Here is a 6,137-nt window from a genome sequence, read left to right as displayed (position 1 = left end):
TAGTATCTCAAACACAATTATATCAGACAAAGAGATATACAAATAGCAAACAGATACAGCATTTAGACAATTAGCAAGTAATATGCAGTCAATTAGGCAATTCCAAACAATTCACATAATATGCATATGATGTATGTCTATCCTAATGGCTAATGATATCATCTGTCGATTATAAAGCCAACGCGACAAGTCCTGGTAGCTAACCATTGGATTGTCCCTCTGTCGTGCATCCCCAACTCCAGTTATAATCAACATAAATCATAATTCATATCCAACACCCTCACTGGTGTATATTCACGGGGGCGAGCTCATCCGGAACTTTCACAGTGTCCGGCCACACTTACGACATAGGGTCAGTAGAGTATCGAGTCTCCACCAGGAGCACGTGGTGGCTAGCTGATGAGCAGATAATTTATACGCTTTTTGGCATTATTTTTACATAGTTTTTAGTATGATTTAGTTAATTTTTATTATATTTTTATTAGTTTTTAAATAAAAATCACATTTCTGGACTTTACTATGAGTTTGTGTGTTTTTCTATAATTTCAGGTATTTTCTGGCTGAAATTGAAGGAGCTGAGCAAAAATCTGATTTAGGCTAAAAAAGGACTGCTGATGCTGTTAGATTCTGACCTCCCTGCACTCGGAATGGATTTTCTGGAGCTACAGAAGTCCAATTGGCGCGCTCTCAATTGCGTTAAAAAGTAGACATCCAGGGCTTTCCAGCAATATATAATGGTTCATACTTTACTCAAGGATAGATGACGTAAACTGGCATTCAACGCCAGTTCCATGTTGCATTCTGGCCTTAAACGCCAGAAACAGGTTACAAATTGGAGTTAAACGCCAGAAACAGGTTACAACCTGGCGTTTAACTCCAGAAAGAGCCTAGGCACGTGAAAAGCTTAAGTATCAGCCCCAGCACACACCAAGTGGGCCCCAGAAGTAGATTTCTGCACCATCTATCTTAGTTTATTCATTTTCTATAAACCTAGGTTACTAGTTTAGTATTTAAACAACTTTTAGAGATTTATTTTGTATCTCATGACATTTTAGATCTGAACTTTGTACTCTTTGACGGCATGAGTCTCTAAACTCCATTGTTGAGGGTGAGGAGCTCTGCTGTGTTTCGATGAATTAATGCAACTATTCCTGTTTTCAATTCAAACACGCTTGTTTCTATCTAAGATGTTCATTCACACTTTAATATGACGGATGTGATGATCCGTGACACTCATCACCATTCTCAACCTATGAATGCGTGCCTGACAACCACCTCCGTTCTACCTTCGATTGAATGAGTATCTCTTGGATTCCTTAATCAGAATCTTCGTGGTATAAGCTAGAATCCATTGGCAGCATTCTTGAGAATCCGGAAAGTCTAAACCTTGTCTGTGGTATTCCGAGTAAGATTCAGGGATTGAATGACTGTGACGAGCTTCAAACTCACAAGGGTTGGGCGTAGTGACAGACGCAAAAGAATCAATGGATCCTATTCCAGCATGAGTGGGAACCGACAGATGATTAGTCGTGCGGTGACAGCGCACCTGGACCTTTTTCACTGAGAGGACGGATGGTAGCCATTGACAACGGTGATCCACCAATACACAGCTTGCCATAGGAGGAACCTTGCGTGCGTGAAGAAGAAGACAGGGGGAAAGCAGAGATTCAGAAGACAAAGCATCTCCAAAACTCCAACATATTCTCTATTACTGCAGAATAAGTATTTATTTCATGCTCTTTTATTCTTCGCAATTCAAACTGATAATTATAATTGATATTCTGACTAAGAGTTACAAGATAACCATAGATTGCTTCAAGCCAACAATCTCTGTGGGATTCGACCCTTACTCACGTAAGGTATTACTTGGACGACCCAGTGTACTTGCTGGTTAGTGGTACGAGTTGTGAAAAGTGTGATTCACAATTCGTGCACCACTAGCCACTGCTTTCACCCAGGGAAACTCGTATCTCAGATAGTGGAAGTGCAACAATTCACATTTCATTCAATAAGCATATATGCAATCATACTCAGCCATAAATCAATAATGGCTCCGCCGTAATTCGGCAATAACTCAGCCATCCAACTCATAATTCAATCCATAGCCAGCCAATTCATTAACAAATACAGCCCTTCGGCTCATGGCACATAAAGCACTTCCACCGCCATCCTCCGTATCTCATACAATCATCTTTGATCATCATTGATCATTAGTTCTCCCTTTTCTTCATTCACAAGTTACCACATTTCCTAACTCATTTTCCATTGCTAGGCATATCACAATGATTTAAGACATAAGGGGTGAGATCGGAGGCTTAGAAGTCTGAAATTTGGCTTTGAAAACTCAAAATCAACATTTGGGGTGAAAATAGGGTCACGCGTGCACGTCGCCCATGCGCACGCGTGGAAAAATCAATCAAAACATACCAAAAATCAACCTAAAGCCTCCTCAACTCATACAATGACACTTTTACCAAAACCACAAACCACTATCCCATCATCTTAACCCATCTCAATCAAATAACCCAATTTCAAACACATTATCATACCATATACCCTTTCTCATCCCAATTTCCAACAACACCATTTTCAATCAAACATCAACACATACAATCAATATCATCCTCACCATTAATATGGTTTCACCCACAATTCAACCCAACCAATTATTAAGCATATACCAAAACTTGTATATCTCTCATGCATCTTACCATCAAAACATCAATATTCATAATCACATATATGACCACATCATTTATTTCAACCATTTAACAACATCAACAATTCAAATCTTATCTTAGGGCTTTTACCCTAAGTTTTCACACCACATTACATTTTAGATATAGGAAACCGAGACCATACCTTAGCCGATTTCCCCATTCAACCGGAGCACTTCCAAATCACTTCTCCACAAGTTATCAAGGCTTCAACACCTCCAAGAACAGATTTTTGACACACCGAAGCCCTTTTCCAAGCTTTCCAAAAATCTCAATTAAGCTTCAATATTCACGTACATACCACCTAAGCCACCATTGTCATATTCAAACACAACAACTCAATACCCAAACATCATAAACTCACAAATTCACTAGGGTTGAGAATCTTACCAAACCCAAGGATCAAGGAAGAAAGATTAATCTTCTCCTTCAAGAGAGTTGGGTCCTATAACATCAAAGAGCCCAAAATCTCAACATTTTTCACCCAAAAATTTGAAATTAAGGGATGAAGAACTGAGATGAAATCGTGGATTACCTCAAGAATAAAGTAGTGGGTTTTGTAGAGCTCTTCACGGTAAATGCGTGGCCACAAACGGTGCGGCAATCGAAGCTCCAGATTAAAAAGTTTTGGTGGTTTGAAGATCAAACAAGGGTAGAACTTTGGAAGAGTGTTCTTCCCCCTTTTGCTTTCATTTTCAGCGTGTATGAGTGTTTAGAGAGGAGAGAGAGTGCTGTTTTAGGGTTTTTAGGTTTAGTTAGGTTGGGCCAAGGGCCCATTATAGGTCCGGTTAGCCCGGTTTGATCCGTTCGGTCCAATCTTGGGTCGATTTCTATAAAATTGGTATCGAAATTCTCGTCTCAATCTTCTCTATCATATCAAGCCATAAAAATCACATTTTTGGCTTTCTAGGATAAATTCTCATTTATAGGTTAATTAGTCATTAATTAACCAGATTTTACAAAATGACTGCCCAAAACGGGCGTTGAATGCCCAACTTACCCCCCTTTCTCGCGTTCAACGCCCCAGAAGGACCAAGGCCAATGTTGAACGCCCAAAACTGTCATTCAACACCACTAAGGGAGCAAGGAAATAGTGTGGACACCCCCTAGTGGGTGTTCAATGCCCAATCATCCAAGTTGGATGCCAAGCTTAGCCCAAACACTCACCAAGTGGGCCCAGAAGTGGATTTTCGCATCTGTATGCTTAGTTTATCTCACTTTTGTAATTTTTAATTATTAGATTAGTATATATACGGGAAGATCACCCATGTTTAGGATCTTCAGCCTCTCAGAACTTATCACACATTATTTTCTGTAAAATATGAGCGGCTAAACCTCCTAGATTAAGGATAGGAGCTCTGCTCATTCCTATGGATTAATATTATTACTTCTTCAACTTTAATACATGTTTGATTCCATTCTATGATGTATTTTCGTTCTTTATCTTTATGAATCTAGGGTGGAACGAGAGTATGACTCCTTATTCTACATGAGCTCGTGCGAAGCCTTAGCCGGATAGCATTGAGCTACAGCTTGAGAGTGCATCACAGGTTCCAACAGAGTACCTGGGCTAATTGGGATATGTGACATGAAATCTCATTAGTCATGGGTAATTGAGGTCTCTGTGGCGTTAAGGCTAGAATACAGAGCATCATTCTTCGATCTAGAAGATCTAACCTTGTTTGTGGCATTTTGAGTAGGATTACCAGAGATTGAATTGCGTGAGCTTCACCCTCGTTCAGATTGGATGACCATTTGCACCGGCGTGTCATCTGGATTAGAGGAGATTAACGACCACTAGCCCCGGCTTTAATCACTTACAGCCTTGCCATTGAATGAATCACTCATTGTTAAAGTAGCCAGTAAGAAGTGTTAATCCAGAAGAACAAGCATCTCCAAGGCCTTAACTGATTTCCCACTATTGTTTCTGCACCAATTCAGTATTGTTTTCTTTATTGTTTTATTTTATGCGCCTACAACAACAATTACCTTTTCTATTCGCCTGATTAAGATATGCAAGATAACCATAGCTTGCTCAATCCAATAATCCTCATGGGATCGACCCTCACTCACCTGAGGTATTACTTGGACGACCCGGTGCACTTGTCGGTTCAGTTGTGTGAGTTCTAATTTTGCACACCAAATTTTTGGTGCCGTTGCCAGTGATTGCTCGAGATTGACAAACTACCGGTTGTCCTGCTCCTTAGATCAGGTACTTTTTATTGTTTTTTGTGTTTGTGTTTCTTACTAAAAGTTTTTAAAATTTTCTTTGAGTCTTTTTGAAGATCTCTCTTTCAAAAAACTATCTTTAGTCATCTTTTTCTTTTTTGTTTGAGTTTTGTGTCAATTTTTAAATTTGGTGTCCCCTTGGTTTTTGTTTCTTTTCTTGATTTTTCGAAAATTGTTTTTATCTTTCTTTCTTTGTCTTTGAATTTTTTAGAGTCATTTTCTTTTTTATTTCAAAATTTCTAAGTTTGGTATCTTTTAGTATTTTCCTTTTCAAATTTTTGAATTTAGTGTTGTTTAATTCTAAAATTTTTAAGTTTGGTGTCTGTTAAGTATTTTTCTTTCTTTCATATATATAAAACATATTTTTGAAAATTTTTAGATTTGATTTCAAAATTTTAAGTTTAGTGTCACATTGGTAAACTTTTGATTTAATTTAATTTTCTTGTTTATGTTTTTATCTTTAAATCTTTATCTTATCTCTTCCTTTAATTTTAAAATTTTGTTATCTTATCTTTCTTTTAAATTCAAATTTTAAAAGTTTAGTGCCATGATAGTTTTTCTTTCCTTAAAATTTGAATTTCAAAATCTTTCTTTGATTTCCTCTTTGTAATTTAAATTTTTTCAAAATCAAATCTCTTGTCTTAAATTTTAAATCTTATCATATCTTGTTTAACTCTTTCTTTCCAAATTTAATATTTAAATCTTTGATTGACTCTTTCCTTTTAAATTTAAAAAATTTTCAAAATCAAATCTTTTATATTATTTTCAATTCTTATTAGTTAGTTATTTGTTTTATCTTATTTCAATTTTAAAAGTTTGGTTCCTCTTTAATTTTTCTTTTTCTTTCTTTTTGAATTTTGAAAATTTCTAAACCCCTTTCTTCCTAATTTTTTTTATTTTTTTTCGAAATTGTTAATTTTTTATTTTCGAATTTGTATCCTTTTTTTATTTATTTTCAAAATTTGATTAAAAAAATGGGGGATTGATTCTTGCATTCTTGTTTCGAACCTTCTTGTAAACTGTTTTATCTTACTTTATTTCTTTTGGACATCTCACTGGGAGTCCCCTATACTGTGACATAGAGACTCCCATTTCCTTTGTCTCTTATTTGTGTATGCAGGAACACCAAAGTCACTATGGATCCGAAGGAAAATACACAACTCAGAAGAACTTTGGGATCTTATACAGCTC

This window comes from Arachis hypogaea, chromosome 15 (assembly GCF_003086295.3).
Source record: "Arachis hypogaea cultivar Tifrunner chromosome 15, arahy.Tifrunner.gnm2.J5K5, whole genome shotgun sequence".
Taxonomy (NCBI): Eukaryota; Viridiplantae; Streptophyta; class Magnoliopsida; order Fabales; family Fabaceae; genus Arachis; species Arachis hypogaea.
The sequence above is the reverse complement of the archived record's forward strand: the minus strand, read 5'-3'. Positions refer to the sequence as shown.